We start from the raw sequence: 20,835 nt of genomic DNA, 5'->3' as shown, positions 1-20,835 counted from the left end.
TTTATATGGCCGAGACCGTAAAATACAGCCATATTAGTACAGACGGGCTGGTAGTGTCATAGGGCCTTGCAAGGTGACTATGCAAGAGCGCCCCTTTCCCATGCGTCGGGCCGGCATGACACGGTGCGTGGGACAGTACAACTCACGCTGGAGTGCAGTTTGATCCTCAGTGATATCGGCGTTGTAGACGACGCAGCGCTGCAAGTCAGAGCCTTCAACTAAATACACGTGTACTGGCACTGAAATTTCGCTTGTCAGTGAAATACTGGTGAGCGTTTCCAGCCGTTCTACGGCAGTCAGAGTCGGAAGCCACACTGCAATGGTGTTGGACTTTGTCCTGGCTGTGAAGCCCCGAAAACCTTTGGTTCTGAGGCACGCGTCAAAGTTAGCTTGTAAAATCTTGTTCGGTATATCCGTGAGGCTTTTGTTGGCTAGTGATTTAATGGTCACTTTGTAAGAAGACGATCCGGGTGTAAGCTCCACCGAGTTCTCGATAGTAAGACAAGTGCGCTTACCTTGGGAGTCATCACTTGCCGAATATGGAATCGGTTGGCTATCATTTGAGGGACGCTTGTGAGTTGCGCGAGGGCACTTTCGCACGGGTAGAGGTGCCGATAAATCCATTGGAATGCCCTGTTCATCATGCCGTGCGGTGTGAGGCCCATTCGGTGGTGCAGAGTTGATGGCCGTGTGCCCTGGGGGCAGATAACTCACGAGCAGTCCGGCATTTCGGGAAGGCAGGATGGGTGCATCTGCAGATGAACCGGGAGCACAAAGCTGGATCTGACGCCAAGGATCAGGTGTCGACTGCCTGGCAGGTGCTGCCCTGAGAGACGCCGGCAGACCTACCTCCGCCAGCGTGGCAGCAGAGGCACTAAGCCTAGCGTCAATGCCCAGCTCAGCTGCACTCATGCATGGTTCCCAGGAGGCAGAATTGATTAGGAATTAGGTGGTCGTCCCGCCATACTGTAGATTGGGTGGGGTGAGGTTAGGTGGGTTGGGTAGGCAGTTTTGTGGGGTAGGTGGACGGGATTGATGGGGGGGGGGGGGGGGGATTGGGTAGGTGCAGCGAGAGAAGGGCCTGCTCTTTTGTTTGGAGGTGGGTATCGTACAGTGCACGGCTCATCTCAAGGGCGCGCACCATGCGCGTAAATGCCGCTTCAATTTGTTGCTAGAAGCATTGAGACAGGTGGTCGATGAGGTGATTGAATTTTACCTCTAGACGCACGTCCATTTCGGCGAGTTTAGCGTCTATGCGGGCCTCTAAGGATTGAAGGTCGGTCTGGGTGAGGGGTGGTTGCTCTGTTGTGCCTTTTTTCTTGGGTGGAGGTGAGGTTGGGATTTGGGAGTCCGATTGTTTCATGTTTTCAGTGGGTGTTTGAGGTAGAGGCGGAGGTTGCGTGGGCGGGACGTTTGGCGGAAGCGGTAGAGGGGTGTAGGCGGGGGTCATACTGAGAGAGGTAAGACGACTCACCTCCTCTCGCAGGGCCTGGAGCTCCCGGTCACGGGGGTCCACCTGTGTCGACGGGGGGGGGGGGGGGGGGTGTTGAGGGCTTGCTGGTAGCGTTGAGTCTGTTGCCTGCTACTCTGTGCGCCCAGGAAAACTGTGGAGATACTGTTGGTCCTGGCGGCGAAGAGACGATGAGCGAGACTTGCTGGAGCGACGGACGCTGGCGTGGTCCGCGTCTCGCTCCGGTGTGCGGGAGACGTGCTGTTGTGGTGAAGCGGATGGTGAGTGGCGTCCCCTCGCTTTGCAAAAAATTAGTACCCGTCATGTGGGCGCCTACACAGAGTATGCAGACCGGGGTGCATGTCGGGGTGTCCTCTCGGGGGTGCGGGATACCGCATCTTGAGGAATTGTGCGTCCGCTGAAGGGTACACACATCAGCGTGACGGGCTGGTTTTCTACAGTTTGTGCAAGCGTCCAGGTGTCCTCTATATAAAGTGCAGCTGTGGAGTCAGCGACCGTAGGAGATTGTTCGGGGCACCGGACCCTCCCGGAAGGGGATAAGGATCGAACGGGTCTGTCCCATGCGGCGTGCATCAATTATGGGGACGCTAGCTTGCTAATTGACAGTTCCGTAATACGGCCCCAGGATACGGATGGCGTAGTGTCTCACGTATCTCGGTGGACACCCGAACCGCGCCGTAAGGAAGGCATAAAGGAAGGAGTGAAAGAAGAAAGTAACAAAAAGTTCCTTAGTGGAGGGCTCCAGAGTAATCTCGACCACCTGGGGATCGTGCGCTGACATGCCACAGCACACAGGCGTTTTTTGCGTTTTGCGGAGCCGCCTGACACCGCAAACCACAAACGTCGCCATTATGGTTACATGGAGTCGGAATCCGAGCCCGCTTCTACCACATAAATGCCAATGAATGAAGGAATAAAACTTTATGAGCAAGAAACAATAGTGAGTGGAGTCCTTAGTCCAGGACTCCACTGCATATGAACGACTGTTTCGTCCGTTGCACCAATGCTTTCTGGTCCGCCAGGCGTGAGCTGGTCAGCATCTGCTCCCACTGCTCTATTGTGGGGTTTCAGATGATCGTTATACGCTGTTTCAAGCATCATGTGCAACGCTGTCAAAGCTAGCGTTCTTGTTTATGCTGCCTGCATCCCCGACCAAAAAGTAGTGCGTTATTTGTGGCTAGCGATACATAGTAAATGCTTTGCCTGTAGACTTAGCACTTGACACATTTTTCATGATATTTATTAAATACACTGTTACTGCTGGCAATACGCTTTCGCTTTATCGTGCCATGGACCACTCCGGCACAGAACAAGCGCGGAGTAACATGCCTCCCATTATTTTCCCATCCGGACTACATCTGTACCTTTCACAGCGTTGCACCTGATGTCTGAAGCGGGGTATAGGTCCTGTTTCTTTTTTTTTGGTAACATCCATCCAGGGTAGTCTCGCGGAGATGCCTTGGGGCGCTTTGTGGGTTCCGACGCCACCGCCACCACCGTTGACACAGTAATCTCCGGTAGACCTAGGACGCTTGTTTTCTTTTCTGCCCGGGAGTGACACTGACGAGACTTGTTCGTGGTTCACTATTTTTGGGACCTTTCGGTTGGCTCTGCCGCTGGTCATTGCCTGTGACAACCGACGCTGGCTGCAGTCGCGACAGACAAGTTTCCTGACGGCCGCGACAGCAACCAGCTCAAAGGACGCCTTGTCGTAGTCTTCCGTGGACTCCGATCCAGAACCGGAAGGCAAGGTTAAGTCAACTGCTACCGTCATCGCTGCCGCAGATGAAGCGTCGTCCGAGAATCTCCGAGGGAGGCCCCTCGGTCGCGGGCACAGCATCAGGCACGGGCGCTTCCGATGGGACGCTGGAAGCTTGTGAAGGAGGGCCCTGCGGCGCCTCTTGAACTCCAGCCTGTTGCGAAGGCTGGATCGAGTGTGCTGCAACAGGCGCGTACGAACGAGGGAGAACGCAGTCTACGGCGGCATGGTCCATTGCGCAGAGCCGGAAAACAGCTCTGAACATGTCTCATGGTCGTACACCGCACAGAGGGCACATCGAGGAGCCGTACAGGAAGATCCAGAGCGCCCTTGGAGCATGTCCTCCAGCACACCCACTTCATTGCTTTGTATTCCAACATCACGAGCGCGCAACGCATTTCCCGTGATAAAATTAGGCGGAGACCTATGCATCTCCAGCTTGACCAACCTTGAGCCATGCTTAACATGAGGCCGGGATCGGAAGACGACGTTGGAAACGGCACGGACCTTGGCGTACGGGGCAAGGGCAGAAGCGAGAGCCTCGTCGCCGACATTCGGTGCAAGGCGGTGAACCGTCGCAAACACCAGTCGAGCACCCATCTGCTCCAGCAGTACTTCTTGTCCGGCGAGAGCGAACGAACCTCTTGCAACCATCTGCCTGCAAGATCCAGCTAACGGCCGCCAGGAACCTGCTGTCGCCAATTTTCTGGGGATATAGTCCAGCCTCCCTTATCACGCATCAGTAAGGTAACACTGTGCCTCCGTCGGTTGCGGGGCCGGATCTCCGAAGCTCAAGCAGCCAAACTGGGCAGTCTTGGCACCCGGGCAAAAAAAAAATGGTGCTGGCTTAGCTCAGCTATGCCAGGATATACGTAGCGAGAGGTGCAGTCCCCCCCCCCCCCCTCCCCTGTCTAATCCTGTGGTGAGTTGTTGTTGCCTTCGTGAAATGGCACGTACCTAAGACGGGGGATTGGCCAGGGTGCAGTGAGGAGAGCCCAAATAATAGTGTAAACTGGAGCCAAGCTAATGATTGTGCCTTTGGGGATACATCAGAGTAATGAAAAAGTGAAGGATAAAATAACGGGAGTGAATATATGAGAAATGAATACATGAAAATTTTTTGGATACTTTAGTTGTTGATGATGATGATGTTGCCTTTGCTTTATCTTGATTTTCTTGCGAACGAACCATGCGAGCTGCTATGCGCCGCTTGCTACGCTCCGCATCTTGGCGTCTCCGCTTGGCAAGACGTTCTTCTCTTTGCTCAGGCATCTCCGCCGCTCGTATAACCTTCTGATGTTCAGTCTTTCTCTGCAGAGCGGCCAAATGCCAGGCGACGACTTCTGGGTTCGAAGAGATGATCTTCTCTTCACTTTAGAGAAAATGAACGGCCTCTGCAACGTTGTCAACGCCAATGAACCCAATGAGCGCTGTTGGATGACTTGTTTGGTTTGGTTTTTATTGCGAAAGCAATACCACGCCAGGCCTAACGGCTCATCGCGCATGCCGTGGCCCCACCAGAGCCAGCGCTGCGCTTAGGAGGTGGTCTGACGTCAGCTCTCTCCGTTGCTATGCCGAAGCGTGACGTCAGTCCCCTTTTCGTCACCCATACGAAGCGATTGTGACACACCGAGTCGTATCACCTCAGCTTTTATACACACAGCCACACATACGCAGTTTATCCACACAACCCCACACGCTGCCGCGGCGGCGGCCGAGCTTAGACGTCATGTGCCGTGCACCTGTTGCTCCTCTCTGGTTTCGCGCATGCGCACTATCAGCCTCCCAGGGTCACGGCGAAATGCTCGACTGGGTAGCGTAGTATAGCTCTCGCTGCAAAAATTGGCAATGGCTTAGCTCGGCTATGCCAGGATATACGTAGCGAGCGGTACGTTTCCCTAGCTGAGCTTGTTGGTGTCACTGTATGCTTAGCAACGAGAGACATTGGGCTCCATCTCGGCGGCTATGCGCCGTCTATTACGCTCGGTAGTCTGACATCTCTGTTTGGCAAGCCGTTCCTCTCTCTGTTCGGGCATCTCCTATTGCTGTCTTCGCCTTCTTACGCTCATTCTCTCTTTGTTGAGTAGCCAAGTGTCAGGCGACAATCTTAGAATCGGAAGTGTTAATCATCTCTTGTCTATACCGCCGTTTAGCAGCGGCTGGACTCTCCTCCTCTGCATCTGTGTCAACCGTTGTTGTACAGCCGCCCATTACATCTCCGCCTTTTCTACAAAATGCTGCGCATGCGACGCGCGATTCGGGTGATAGAGCCGCGCGGCGAGCCTGTGGGGGTTTTTCTGGTTAGCATGGTATCGGCGCATGCGCACAGCTGGCCTATTTGGGCCGCAGCGAAATAATGTACTGGTAACCAAGTGTAGCTCTCGCTACAAATATTTATGTTCATATTGTTGCCGGGTGCACATGCTAAGGTTACCAGATATATTGACACTCACAAGTGGACATGACGCTAACCATGCAAGGCCAGCCAATTAACAAGGTCCCATAAGCATCTCTGATTAACAGGAATATCTCACAGGTGACTTAACAAAGACCGACTGTCTTTTAAGCCACTTCAGTGTGGCACTATTCCTCGAGAACCACTACACACAACCCAAAAACATAAGCTGGATATATTGCTATTTACTCCAGCGGAGTTTGCATATATTTTTTTAAGGACTGGGGAGCGCAGGAGCATCACATGTTGCTTCTGTTACGGCAAAAATCTCTTATCGTGATAGCTAAGCAAATGTACAAAGCAAAAATTCTGAGGCCGCTTATGTCTGCTTACGTGGAGGAATGTGAAAGCACGGAACTTTCTAGAACGCGGGTTTTTTTCAAAGACGCCAGAACGTGTTCAATTTTCTTTATTTTGAATTTTTTTTATTTTTATTTTTTTTTTAAGTTTTTACGTCCAGGTGCTATGTCGACGCCCGTGGGTATTGTGTCGTCTTAGTGTAATTTTTTAATTGCAGTACATCAACCAAATTTTTCCCACAGCAAGATCTCATCACATGCTATTTAACCCAACGAAACGTTTGCACATTTATCTTCACAGAACGACATAGTCATGCGGAGAAAGTTGTAATAAAATAATAATTTGTTTTGGGGGAAAAGAAATGGTGCAGTATCTGTCATATATAATTCGACACCTGAACCGCGCCGTAAGGAAAGGGATAAAGGAGGGAGTGAACGAAGAAAGGAAGAGGTGCCGTAGTGGAGGGCTCCAGAGTAAATTCGACCACCTGGGAAGCTTTAACGTGCACTGACATTGCAGAGCACATGGGCGCCTTAGCGTTTTTCCTCGATAAAAACGTGGCCGCCGCGGTCGGGTTCGAACCCGGGAACTCCGGATCAGTAGCCCAGCGCTCTAACCACTGAGCCACCGCGGCGGGTGTTCCTTTAATCAAAATCCAATTTTCCATTCTCTGTGACCTACTCGTGACGTCAGTCCCCCACGCTTCGTCATAGCAACGGAGAGAGCTGACGTCAGACCAACTGCTAAGCGCAGCGCTGGCTCTGGGGGGGCACGGCATACGCGATGAGCGGTTAGGCCTGGCGTAGTATTTTTTTCGCAATAAAAAACAAACCAAACAAGTGAGCCAACGGCGCTCATTGGGTTCATTGGCGTTGACAATGTTGCAGAGGCCGTTCATTTTCTCTAAAGTGAAGAGAAGATCAATTCTTCCGACCCAGAAGTCGTCGCCTGGCATTTGGCCGCTCTGCAGGGAAAGACTGAACATCAGAAGCTTAAACGAGCGGCGGAGACGCCTGAGCAAAGAGAAGAACGTCTTGCCAAGCGGAGAGCCCAGATGCGGAGCTTAGCAAGCGGCGCATAGCAGCTCGCATGGTTCCTTCCCAAGAAAATCAAGATGAAGCAATGGCAACATCATCATCATCAAGAACTAATGTATCCAAAAAAATTTCATGCATTCATTTCTCATATATTCTCTCCCATTATTTCTTTCCTTCACTTTTTAATTACTCTGATATATCCCCAAAGGCACAATCATTAGCTTGGCCCCAGTTTACACTCTTATTTGGGCTCTCCTCACTGCACCCTGGCCAATTCCCTGTCTTAGCTACGTGCAATTTCAAAAAGGCAACAACAATAACTGACCACGCGATTAGACCGGGGAGGGGGGGGGGAGAGAACTGCTGCTCTCGCTGCGTATATCCTGACATAGCTGAGCTAAGCCAGCACCATTTTTTTTTTGCCCGGGCGCAAAGACTGCCCAGTTTGGCTGCTTGAGCTTCGGAGATGGAGTGAGTCGCACCTCTGCCGGCCCCGCAACGGTGGCGGCGGTGGCGTCGGCACCCACAAAGCGCCCCAAGGCATCTCCGCGAGACTACCCTGGATGGGTGTTGCCAAAAAAAAAACAGGACCTACACCCCGCTTGAGACATCAGGTGCAACGCTGTGAAAGGTATACAGAAGTAGTCCGGATGGGAAAATAATGGGAGGCGTGTTACTCCACGCTTGTTCTGTGCCGGAGTGGTCCATGGCACGATAAAGCGAAAGCGTATTGCCAGCAGTAACAGTGCATTTAATAAATATCATGAAAAATGTGTCAAGTGGTAAGTCTACAGGCAAAGCATTTACTACGTTTCGCACGCCACAAATAACGCACTACTTTTCGGTCGGGGATGCAGGCAGCGTAAACAAGAGCGCTAGCTTTGACAGCGTTGCACATGATGCATGAAACAGCGTATAACGATCATCAGAAACCCCACAATTGAGCAGTGGGAGCAGATGCTGACCACCTCACGCCTGGCGGACCAGAAAGCACTGGTGCAACGGACAAAACAGGCGCTCATATCCAATGGAGTCCTGGACTAAGGACAACACTCACTATTGTTTCTTGCTCATAAAGTTTTATTCATTAATTCATTGGCATGAATGTGGTATAAGCTGGCTTGGATTCCGACTCCATGCAACCATCATGGCGACGCTTGTGGTTTGCAGTGTCAGGCGGCGCTGCAAAACGCAAAAAAAAAAACGTCCATGTGCTGTGCGATGTCAGCGAACGATCCCCAGGTGGTCGAAATTATTCTGGAGCCCTCCACTAAGGAACTATTCGTTACTTTCTTTTTTCACTCCCTCCGTTATCCCTTCTTTACGGCGCGGTTCGGGTGTCCACCAAGATACGTGAGACACTGCGCCATCCGTGTCCTGGGGCCGTATTACGGAACTGTCAAATAGCAAGCTAGCCTCCCCATCATTGATGCACGCCGCATGGGACAGACCCGTTTGATCCTTATCCCCTTCCGGGAGGGTCCGGTGCCTCGAACCATCTCCTACGGCGGCGGACTCCACAGCTGCACTTTATATAGAGGACACCTGGACGCTTGCACAAGCTGTATAAAACCAGGGCGTCACGCGGATGTGTGTACCCTTCAGCGTACGCACAATTGCTCAACATGCGGTATCCCGCATTCCCGAGAGGACACCCCGATAAGCACCCCAGTCTGCATACCCTTTGGAGGCGCCCACATGACTAAACTAAAGATTTACGGGTACTAAAGGTTGCAAAGCGAGGGGTCGCCGCTCACCGCCCGCTTCACCGCAACAGCACATCTCCCGCACACCGCAGCGAGACGCGGACCATGCCAGCGTCCGTCGCTCCAGCAAGTCTCGCTCATCGTCACGTCGCCGCCAAGACCAATAGTTTCTCCATAACTTTCCTGGACCACCAGAGTAGCTGGCAACAGACTAAACGCTACCAGCAAGCCCTCAACCCCCCTCCCCCCCCCCCCTTGTCGACACAACCGGACCCCCGTGACCGGGAGCTCCAGGCCCGGCGAGAGGAGGTGAGTCGTCTTACCTATCTCATCAAGGCCCCCCCTCCACCCCTCTACCGCTTCCGCCAATCGTCCCGCCCACGCAACCTCCGCCGCTACCTCAAACACCCACTGAAAACACGAAACAATCGGACTCCCAAACGCCCACCTCACCCCCACCCAAGATGGCACAGCAGAGCAACCACCCCTCACCCAGACCGACCTTAAATCCTTGGAGGCCCGCATAGACGCTAAACTCGCAGAAATGAACGTGCGTCTAGAGGCAAATTCAATCACCTCCTCGACCGTCTGTCCCAACACTTCTAACAACAAATTGAAGCGGCATTTGCGCGCATGGTGCGCACCCTTTGAGATGAGCCTTGCACAGTACGACACCCGCCTCCAAACAATAGAGCAGGCCCTTCCCTCGCTGCGCCTACCCGATCCCCCTCATCAATCCCGTCAACCTACCCCTCAAAACTGCCTACCCAACCCACCTACCCTCACACCACCCAAGCTACAGTATGGCGGGACGACCACCTTATTCCTTATCAATTTTGCAATAGAACTGCCGCCGCTTCCGGGACAAGCGCGCACCCCTCCAACTCCTCCTCCCCACACTCCCAACGCCCCATATCCTCCTCCTTCAGGATACGCATGCCCCTGCCACACTTCCGAGCTGCACATCCGCTCACTCGGACGCAACGAATACACCCACGGCTTCCACACTCATACATCGCTCCTACACACCAAATACATCAGATCAGCTCCGAGAAGCCCTGCGTGATCACAGAAATCATACAAGATGAAAACTCCACACCATCCATTTTTATTGAAATTATATACCATCCACCGTCTCATCCGATGGCTTCATTGGAAATGCTACTGCGAGATCTGCATCGTATTACAGACAAGCACCCATTGATTATCGGAGGGGACTTCAACAGTCAGCATACTGACTAGGGCTACCGTACCACCACGGGACGAGGAAGGCGTACAAGAGCTCTGCCTCACAATACACGACTTTAACACTCCCACAAGAACTGGCAACAGTGTCAGCGCTGACACCAGCCCGGACTTGACACTGAGCCGCAACCTTGCGGGTATTACGTGTAACACAGCACATCACACATTAGGGAGCGATCATTACCTCCTCTCCGCTCTAATACCGTACAAACAAAGACCTACTCTTCACCTAACACACAAACTCACCAACTGGGATGCGGTCCGCGGCGCACGGGAGGGCCTTCCTGACGCTCCCATTAAAGACATCGACCAGGAGGTGGAATCACTCATGAACGATGTCTCCGCACACACTCGAACCCTTGACAGCACACCAGGTACGCCCACCCTCGACACTCGCCTGGCCCACATATGGGAGGCCCACCATAGCGCTGGCAAAGGTAAAAGCTCAATCGAACCCTTAAAAAGCGGCTAGCCGCACTGCAAACACAAATTACTGAGCACTCTGAGAAGCTCTGCTGATCCAACTGGGGACAGATTTACGATAGTATGGCTGGCAATCTGTCCTCCAAACGCAGTTGGCAACCACTCCGTCACTTAATTGACCCCACGCAACCCGGAACAGCCACACAACACCCCGTCACACGCCTTATACACAGGACCGACCTTTCTCCCGACGCACTCATCGACATACTTAGGAACAGGCATACAACACCCGGTACCTCACACCCCCTGTCCCCCTATGCAGGCACCCCGAATGCCAGTCTCGACGCGGAGATTACGGTAGCAGAAGTCAGAGCGGCTCTCCTGACTCTCCGCTCTAACTCCACTCCAGGAGTTGACCGTATCCACAATAGCATGCTCCGCAATTTGGACGATCAGTCGATTGCCAAGCTCACGAGGTAGTTCAACACATGCTGGCTGGAGGGCACCCTTCCGAAATCCTGGCGTCACGCCAAAATCTTATTCATACCCAAGCCCCACAAACCCCTTACACCTGCAAATTTTCGTCCCATCTCTCTTACCTCATGCATGGGCAAGCTTTTGGAGCATGTCGCACTCGCCCGACTCACCCAACAAATGGCGGAGCAAGACCTCTACCAGCAAAGCATGGTGGGCTTCTGTCCCCACCTGTTGGCGCAGGACGCCATGCTCCAGCTCACACAGGATATTTTCGACCCCTCATACCGGGCCACACAAAAGCTGTCCTCGCCTTGGATCTCTCCAAGGCTTTTGATCGCCTAGGCCATCATGGCGGCGCTCTCCCCCTTGAACATAGGTGAACGTATGTACAGGTGTCCACAAAAGTTTTCGGAACGCGAAAATTGCAACAAAGCCTAGATACTGGGCAGCCAAAGCATGCAGCCATGAAGTGAAGTGTGCGCTTTGTATAGTTCCCAGTGCGATCTGCGCAGCGCACACTTAAGTACCTGGCTGCGCTTCTAGTCAGCGAGGAAATAGATGTTTTTCGTTTTTTCGGCGTTGATGGCAGTGATGGAGACATAGAGAATACTCTGCAGTCGGCAGCTACTCTCACCCAAACACATGCGCGGAGTATCGGACTCTCATGCTCTCCGAAGATGTCGGAGCTCCTCCTACTCTGTCCCACAACCCAAAACTGCCCCACAGCCCCCATAACCGTGACACTGCAAAACCGGTATATCCCGGAAGTACACACTCTCCGGGTACTGGGCCTCCACATCCAGAACAACGGGAAAAGTACTCTCACCATGCACAAACTCAAGCAGACGGCTGTGATGACCCCCATAATGCGCAGGTCCACACGGGACGGAGAGGCAAAGAGACACCGTATGGCTCAGTTTAAACAAACAGGTATATTCAATAATTACACATGATGAAGATTATACATCAGAGGCTGGGGCGTCCGAGCTTACGTGCCGACGACTTCATGGGGGCGATGGAGTGGCTCCGGAGTTGGGCTCGAGCGGTTGCTGGCAGAAGTTGCACGCCGACGGGCTTCGGCGCTGAAGGCCCTCTTGGCGAACGATGTCGTCCTGAGCGTGCTTGCAGTAGAATTTCAATAGTCGTCCGTTTCTTCGAGGATGGTTCACAAACCCTTCCTCTAGTGTCGTTCGGCTTGGAAGATGAACAGGAGGCGAGCTTGTAGATGATGACAGCAGAGCATAATTTTACAACAGAACAAACTTTGCACTTCTTTACTCATCGACCGGGCAGGTTAGTGCCTAAGTAGCATCACATTACATGCTAAGCATGGAGCCCCAGCTCAGACTGGACTGCATCCGTTTACATGTGCTTTTAAGCACTTGATTAACAAAGGACTAAGGGCGGTCATTTCCAGTGGCCCGCCCAAAGCATCAATTCTCCAATCCAAAATAACATGCGAGATGGGGACCACCCCTTTGGGTTGGGCTTAGCCTCGAACCCAGAGTCTGTTAACAATACAAACTAAATAAACAACAAAAACGCCACCACTCTCTCTCAAGTGAGAGTATACACAGGCTCTCTCTTCGGAGCTAATTCACTAGCGCCTGTCTTTCCACATTCTTGGCGAGTACTGCCTGTCCGCCATGACAGGTGTCCGTCGCGGCCCTTCTGGGAAGCTGTGGGTGCCTTCCCGGCGATAGCCCACGACAAAGGGGGGGGGGGGAGGGAAAGAATGTCGTCTTCGCGGTAGCGCATAGCGTCGGCTGTGGTACGGAGCGCTCTGGCCCGCTGACAGCTCCCTTGTCCTGGAATGTAACCGGAAATTGGGGAGGATAAAGCCTGTTTCCCCGGGGCGGCGGCGGGTCCGGTTTTTCTGGTCGTCACTCAAAGAGCATGGCTGGGTAATTGATGATGCCGCTGTCACGGGTCTCCGTCTACACCGCGCCGTCGAACGTGGATCCTCGTAGCACACACGGAATGTCACACTCGCTCACCCTCCAGAAGAATGTTCTCCGAACATTTGAGTCCACGCAGCTCCCCTTGTCTTTCTGAATCGCCTCGCACAGTGCGTCCGACAAAACACTTTTCGCTGCACTCAACACCACTGCACAACACCATATGCCTAAGCTGTCAATACTGGCGTCTCCAGGGGCAGCACTGATCTTCTTTTACAGATAAACATGAAACTCAGCACCCAAGCCTCTCCTTTCTAGTCCAAACTGGACGAAATAAATTTACCACAGTTACAAAGGAGCTCCCACTTCTAGCACGATCACGGCACAGACAAAAATATAGATAACGAAAGGAAGTAGGGCAGGTTCTGCATGCGCTCCGCATGCTCTCCTGTGAAGGTGTTACTTAATGACAGAAAGGTTTAACTACCAACTCCGATAACTTAACACATAAGCACATAGCAATGTTATGAGCTGCGGCATTACACAATTCTAACCAGTTCACAACTCCGCTCTGTTTACGCCATTAGTCCGACTTAGCTTTCCGATTTCGCAGCGGATATCGGCCTTCATGAGTCATACTAAGTAAGTCTGTGCCCTTTTGTCTGCTTTGGGACTCGCGAGGGCTCGTGGCAGGAGCCTCTCCTGGCGTTATCTGCGCGGCAACCTCGCGCGCTTCTTCTTCTAGCAATGCATGAAGTAAATCCGGTGGCATTCCGGCCGTCACCTCGGGCGCCTGCCGAACAAATGCAGGAGAGGGCGTTTCTTGCGAACTATCTGCGCGCTCCGCTTCACTTCTGTCCCCATCAAAATCCGCGCTTTCCCTTTCCTCATTTCGTGAATACTGAACCGGTGCCGACTTGAGGCGATTTGCGTGTATCCTTATCAAACGCCGGTTCACGTCTCGGACTCTGAAGTTTACCGGAGAAAGCTTCTCGACAACCTCGCACGGTCCTCTCCACTTCGTCTGGAACTTACGAGCTAGCCCAATCTGCCTTTGGCAGTTTTCAATGTACACGCTGTCCCCCACATCAAACGGCGCGTCTCTAGCACTGCGATCGTGCACCTCCTTCCTGCGCTTCGCCGCTTTCTTTAAGGACTCCTTTGCGATGTCCCTCGCCACTTGCAAGCGCGATTCTAGCTCAACCTTATAGTCGTCCAGTGAAGCGTATGGGACACGACGGGGGCCCTCTGGCACTTCACTAGGCTGGTCCGGGTCTCGGCCGTAGAGAAGAAAGAATGGCGATTCGCCCGTGCTCTCGTGTGCTGCGGAATTGTAGGCAAACATTGCATACGGGAGCCACAAGTCCCAGTCCCGCTGGTCGCGCGAAACAAAATGCGACAGGAACCCGGCCACGGTTTGGTTCAGTCGCTCCACCGCGCCGTTGCAAGCCGGATGGTACGGTGTTGTCTGCTTCTTAGCGATCTTAAGCAGCTCGCAAACTCTCCTCATTAGCTGCGACACGAAGTTCGTTCCCCGATCTGTCAAGAGTTGCCTCGGGGGTCCATGTCGGAGCACGATCTGTTCGACAAATGCTCTTGCAACCGTGTCTGCCTTCTGATCTGGGAGTGCTACCGCTTCCGCGTATTTTGAAAGGTGGTCGACAAATACTAAAATGTACTTGTTTCCGGAAGTGGTCGTGGGCAATGGGCCCAATATGTCCATACCTGTCCGCTCGAAGGGAGCCGAAACCTCAGGGAACGGCTGAATTGGAGCTGGTCTTCGTCCCTTGGGTGTTTTTCTTTCGAGACAGGAATGACACTTCGCACAGTAGTCTCTAACATCCTGTCGCATGCCACTCCAAAAGTACAAACGCTCCACACGCCTGCGTGTCTTCGCTACGCCAAAATGACCGGCGCATGGCGCATCGTGAAACGCGCGAAGAACCCTTTCTGTCCACGACCGAGGTATGACGACTCTCTCCCAAGCGGTTTTCTCTGGTCTCCCTTTCCTGGTTGGCCTCGTGCGCCGACACAGGGTGCCGTCTTTGTCAATGAAATAACCTAGCTGTTCGGGATGAGACGGTGCGCCCTCTAAGCTTTCGATTATTCGCTTCAGGTCAGGATCTTTGCACTGCTCTGTGCGTAATTCGGCGGGGTCGACTACGGGGACAAACTCTTCTATAGCTGCCACGGTAGCTGTGCGGCTGAGTGCATCAGCATTCAGATGTGTCTTTCCTGACTTGTGCTCAACTTCAAAGCAGTATTCCTGCAGGTGTAGATTCCATCTAGCGAGTCGCGAGCTAGGGTCCCTGACACTCATCACCCATTTCAGAGGATGGCAGTCTGTGACTAGCTTGAATTTGCGGCCGTAAAGGTAGCATCTGAAGTGCTTTACTGCCCAGACAACGGCGAGGCACTCCCTTTCCGTAGCTCCGTACTTTTGCTCTGTGGGGCTCAACTGTCGGCTAGCAAAAGCAACGGGATGTTCTTTGCCCTCGATAACCTGAGATAGCACGGCACCAACTGCGAACTTTGACGCATCTGTGGCCATAACGAAGGGCAAACTAAAATCCGGGTGGCGTAACAGCGGTGCACTCATTAGCTTCCTTTTCAGGGCCCCAAAAGCATTCTCCGCGTTTTCGTCCCAACGAAAGGCGACATTTTTGGCTGTTAAGGCGGTGAGCGGCTTAGCGAGCTTGGCGAACTCCTCTATGTGCCTTCGGTAGTAACCGATCAGGCCGAGAAACTGCCGGACCTGGCGGACGCTAGTCGGGGATGGAAAATCCGAGACACACCTTAGTTTCTCAGGGTCCGGTCGCACGCCGTCAGCTGAAACAACGTGCCCGAGGTATTTCACCTCGTTTTTGAGGAATTGGCACTTAGAGGGCTTCAGTTTGAGACCCGCTGCTCTTAGTCGCACCAAAACCTGCTCAATATCGCGCAAATGGTTATCAAAACTGCCACTGTATATGATAATGTCATCCATATACACGAAGCACAGCCTCCCCAGAAGACCTGCCAGGATAACATCAGCGGTTCTCTGCCAGACAGCAGGGCTGTTGGCCAGACCCATCGGCATTCTTTTCCATTCATAGTGCCCTGAGGGCGTGTTGAATGCCGTTTTCTCGGCATCTGCCGGATCCATTGCTATCTGCCAGAATCCCGCCGCCATGTCCACTACCGTGAAGTACCTGGCAGAGCCCAGCTGAGAAAGCGTCTCCTGTATATTGGGGATGGGGTATGGATCGATGCGAGTTACGGCATTTAGTTTGCGGTAGTCCACTACCAATCGATACGAGCCATCTGGCTTTTCCACCAATAGTGCTGGTGCTCCCCAGGGTGACTTTGAGTGTTCGACAATGCCGCGATTAAGCAGGTCCTGCACCTGCCGCTCCATCTCCTCACGTTGGGAGTAAGGAATCCTGTACGCACGCTGGTAAACGGGCGATGAAGTGCCGGTTTCTATCCTGTGCTTTATAACGCCACAGCAGCCCAAATCCAGGTTGGACGCGGCGAATACCTCCGAGTAGTCGTTCAGCAAACCAGCGAGAGCCTCCCTCTCCCTGGATTTTACGTGAGAAAGATCGAACGACACCTTTGGAGCAGCCGAAGGACTAGCATGCTCTACAGTTGCGAGTACCGTATCGGTGGGCTCACGTTTCTCTATCGCAGAGGTGAAGAAAGCCAATGTTTTGTTCTTGGGAAGGCTCAGTGGCTGCTGGCTACAGTTAACCACCCGTAGGGGCACTCTGTGGGCGTCATTAACTGTCACGAGGCACGCGGCTGCCTTCAGGCCATTGCTGAGAGAGTCGACCGGCTCAAGCACTCCCACGGCGCCGCTCTCTACATCTGAAGGCACAAACGCGTACAAAATGTGCTCCGACCAAGGAAGGACGACCGCCTCCTCGACCAGCCGGACGGCAACCCGCGAATATACCTTCTCCAATGATCCCACTGTTTGACGGGTGTCAATATCGGTAATGCGAATCTCAGCCCCTCTCCTGTTCAAAAACGGAACTTTTGAGCCGCCCGCATTAACCTCTTCCTCAGAGAATGAGACTACTACCTTCCCTTTTCTCAAAAAATCCTGCCCTAATATACCTGACACTCCGTTTGGCAGAGACACCGTGTCCGGGCATACGTAGCAGGGGTGCTCCAATGCAATTCCGCCGAGAGAGAAGTGTAACCGGTAGAGTCCACTTATGCCAAGAGGATCCCCCGTTATGCCTACAAATTTGGTTGCCATACCACCAGACGCTTCCAACACCTCGCGGTCCCCCTTCCTTCGAAGCGTGTTAAAACTGCTCTCCTTAAGCAATGTCACCTTTGACCCCGTATCTATCAACAATTCCATACAACAACCATTTAACTTGCAACGCACAACAGGGCATGCCTCGTCGGCCACACAAACTACCACCACCTCATCATCTACTGCTCCCTCCCCACGCTCCTCAGGCTGGGGAGGACTAACTAGTTTTTTGACTCGGTATCTGGAGCCCCGCTGTAGGCTTGCTTAGGGCGTGTCTCGCCTGCTTCTCTTTGTGGCTCCCCACGGCGCACGTTTTGGCAGAACCTGGCGATGTGTCCGCGACCCTGGCAAGCGAAGCATACGATTTCTTCAAAATCTCGCATACCGCGCCTGTAGCTTTGTGGCGGTCTCCGGTTTCCAGCGAATGGGCGCTGTTGAGCGCGCGCTTCAACCTGGCATTCTACCTGCTGAGATAGCAGCTGTTCTAAGCGATCTAACCGCTCTGTCAAGAGAGCAACCTCAGGGTTGAGCACCGCTCTCTCTATGACGCGTACTCTCGCTGCGGCTGTCGTTAACGCCTCATTTTGTTCCTCATCCAATGCGGCCTCCACGGCTTGGTCGAAATTGCTCGGCTTGCGCGAGAGCACGAACCGGCGCACGGGGTCTTGCAGACCAGCCACGAACAAAGCGGTCATTTCCTCTTTAAGTATATCCTCCGCGTATTTCTTCTTAAGCTGGTCTCCTTCCTCCTCCCTGCTTAACGTATCGCGCGCTAAGCGCTGAAGCCGCGACGCAAACGTTCGCACGTCCTCCCCTACCATCTGTCCGGCGTCACGGAACCTCTGTACTCGCACGTGACGTGGTTCAGTGTCAAAATGCTCAAACGCGAGCTTCTTAAATTCCGCAAATGATTTTGTGGATTTTACTTTTTCGTCTCGCCATGCAAAATCATGAGCAGCTCCTGCCATCTTACACCTCGCCATTCCCAGCATTTGAGCATCGGACCATTCCCCCATTTTCCCAATCTCTTCTAGCATGGAAAAGAAATCGCAGATTGGAACCCCTGTCTTATCTCCCGTAAACGTCGGAATGACGCTTCCTAATGCCAGCATGCTTGCTCCGAGCGACGGCTGTGGAGTGGGAGCTCCCTCAGATACAGTCATTTTTTTTTTCAAGCCCTCCAGTGCCTCAAGCCTCTCAAATGTGGGTAAAAGTCCCACAATCAGTCCCGTGATTCCCTTTTGATTACAATTTTGAAGTCATGAATGTCACAGCATTCAGAGGACATTTGCTTTTGAGACCCCACTTTTGACACCAGTGTGATGACCCCCATAATGCGCAGGTCCACACGGGACGGAGAGGCAAAGAGACACTGTATGGCTCAGTTTAAACAAACAGGTATATTCAATAATTACACATGATGAAGATTATACATCAGAGGCTGGGGCGTCCGAGCTTACGTGCCGACGACTTCATGGGGGCGATGGAGTGGCTCCGGAGTTGGGCTCGAGCGGTTGCTGGCAGAAGTTGCACGCCGACGGGCTTCGGCGCTGAAGGCCCTCTTGGCGAACGATGTCGTCCTGAGCGTGCTTGCAGTAGAATTTCAATAGTCGTCCGTTTCTTCGAGGATGGTTCACAAACCCTTCCTCTAGTGTCGTTCGGCTTGGAAGATGAACAGGAGGCGAGCTTGTAGATGATGACAGCAGAGCATAATTTTACAACAGAACAAACTTTGCACTTCTTTACTCATCGACCGGGCAGGTTAGTGCCTAAGTAGCATCACATTACATGCTAAGCATGGAGCCCCAGCTCAGACTGGACTGCATCCGTTTACATGTGCTTTTAAGCACTTGATTAACAAAGGACTAAGGGCGGTCATTTCCAGTGGCCCGCCCAAAGCATCAATTCTCCAATCCAAAATAACATGCGAGATGGGGACCACCCCTTTGGGTTGGACTTAGCCTCGAACCCAGGGTCTGTTAACAATACAAACTAAATAAACAACAAAAACGCCACCACTCTCTCTCAAGTGAGAGTATACACAGGCTCTCTCTTCGGAGCTAATTCACTAGCGCCTGTCTTTCCACATTCTTGGCGAGTACTGCCTGTCCGCCATGACAGGTGTCCGTCGCGGCCCTTCTGGGAAGCTGTGGGTGCCTTCCCGGCGATAGCCCACGACAAAGGGGGGGGGGGAGGGAAAGAATGTCGTCTTCGCGGTAGCGCATAGCGTCGGCTGTGGTACGGAGCGCTCTGGCCCGCTGACAGCTCCCTTGTCCTGGAATGTAACCGGAAATTGGGGAGGATAAAGCCTGTTTCCCCGGGGCGGCGGCGGGTCCGGTTTTTCTGGTCGTCACTCAAAGAGCATGGCTGGGTAATATATGATGCCGCTGTCACGGGTCTCCGTCTACGCCGCGCCGTCGAACGTGGATCCTCGTAGCACACACGGAATGTCACACGGCGCTCTTGATATCCCACCTAATCCGCCGAGTTTCTGGACACCACCGGGGCATGAAGGAGCATGACCAATGTCGTCTCATTCATGCCTTCGTCCTCAGCCGCTTTCTCTTCACGCTCCCCTACGTGAAACTCCAGGGCAGAGAAATCTCCACCCTAGATGCCATTATCCGAACAGCATTGAAGAGACAGCTCTACACCTACCCCTAAATACCTCAGCCGCAAAACTCCTCCAGCTAGGCCTACACCACACGATAGGTGAGCTTATCGAGGCCCACCGACAGGCACAATACATACTCACACTATCAATCAGGTGATAGATAAATGCGCCGAACATAACCAATTCCTATATATAGCCTTCACTGATTACGAGTAAGCATTCCACTCAGCGGAAACCTCGGCTGTCATACAGGCATTACGTAATCAGGGTGTAGAAGAGCCTTATGTGAAAATACTGGAAGATATCTATAGCAGCTACACAGTTACGATTATCCCCCATAAAGTCAGCAATAAAATTCCAATAAGGAAGGGCGTCAGGCAAGGAGATACTATCTCGCCAATGCTATTCACCGCCTGTTTACAGGAGGTATTCCGACGCCTGAATTGTAAACAGTTGGGGATGGGAGTTAACAGAGAATACTTAAATAATCTGCGATTCGCTGATGACATTGCCTTGCTGAGTCGCTCACGAGATGAATTGCAAACCATGATGAATGATTTAGACAGGCAGAGCAAAACGGTGGGAATAAAAATTAACATGCAGAAAACCAAAGTAATGTTCAACATCCTAGCGAGGGTACAGCAGTTCACAATTGGAAGCGAGGTGCTTGAAGTGGTAAAGAAATACGTCTACTCATCTATATTGACACCTGATCCGGATCATGAAAGCGAAATAACTACAGTGATAAGAATGGGATGGAGCGCAAATGGCAGGTTCTCTCAGATTATGAATAGCAGTTTACCAATATCCCTCAAGAGAAAAGCGTACAGTACTCACGGATTGAAATAGGACATTCGGAGCGCTAGCCTTGCAGTGCCACGCAGGCATGTGGTAAACCACAGGCCGGCTCATGGCTACTGGAAGGAACAATTCTGCTTTGTAGATGTTCTCCCTCTCGCACCATACCACAATGCACCACCTTGGTTCCATGAGCGTCTACGGGCGGCGTTCCATGAAGCGACGGCCACGCGCTCCGAATGTCCTATTTCAATCCGTGAGTACTGTACAACAGCTGTATCTTGCCTGTACTTACCTACAGGGCAGAAACGTAGAGGCTAACGAAAAGGGAGTGCAGCAGTGTGTCGGCTGAAATGTCAGTATCTAGTGCGTGCTGTGCCCCGTCTGCTGTCAGCGTGGTTGT

The 20,835-nt window shown here is 52.6% G+C and overlaps 1 long non-coding RNA gene and 1 other non-coding gene across 2 annotated transcripts in view; one reads left to right on the top strand and one right to left on the bottom strand.

Moving 5' to 3' along the window:
- Positions 1-20,835, top strand: part of LOC144100642 (uncharacterized) — an 82,395-nt gene that overhangs the window by 46,907 nt on the left and 14,653 nt on the right. The window lies entirely within an intron of this gene.
- Positions 6,548-6,619, bottom strand: TRNAS-ACU (transfer RNA serine (anticodon ACU)). Its single transcript has one exon. It is a non-coding gene; the product is annotated as a tRNA-Ser (tRNA).

This window comes from Amblyomma americanum, chromosome 8 (assembly GCF_052857255.1).
Source record: "Amblyomma americanum isolate KBUSLIRL-KWMA chromosome 8, ASM5285725v1, whole genome shotgun sequence".
NCBI lineage: Eukaryota > Metazoa > Arthropoda > Arachnida > Ixodida > Ixodidae > Amblyomma > Amblyomma americanum.
This window is presented reverse-complemented; position numbering and strand designations above follow the sequence as displayed.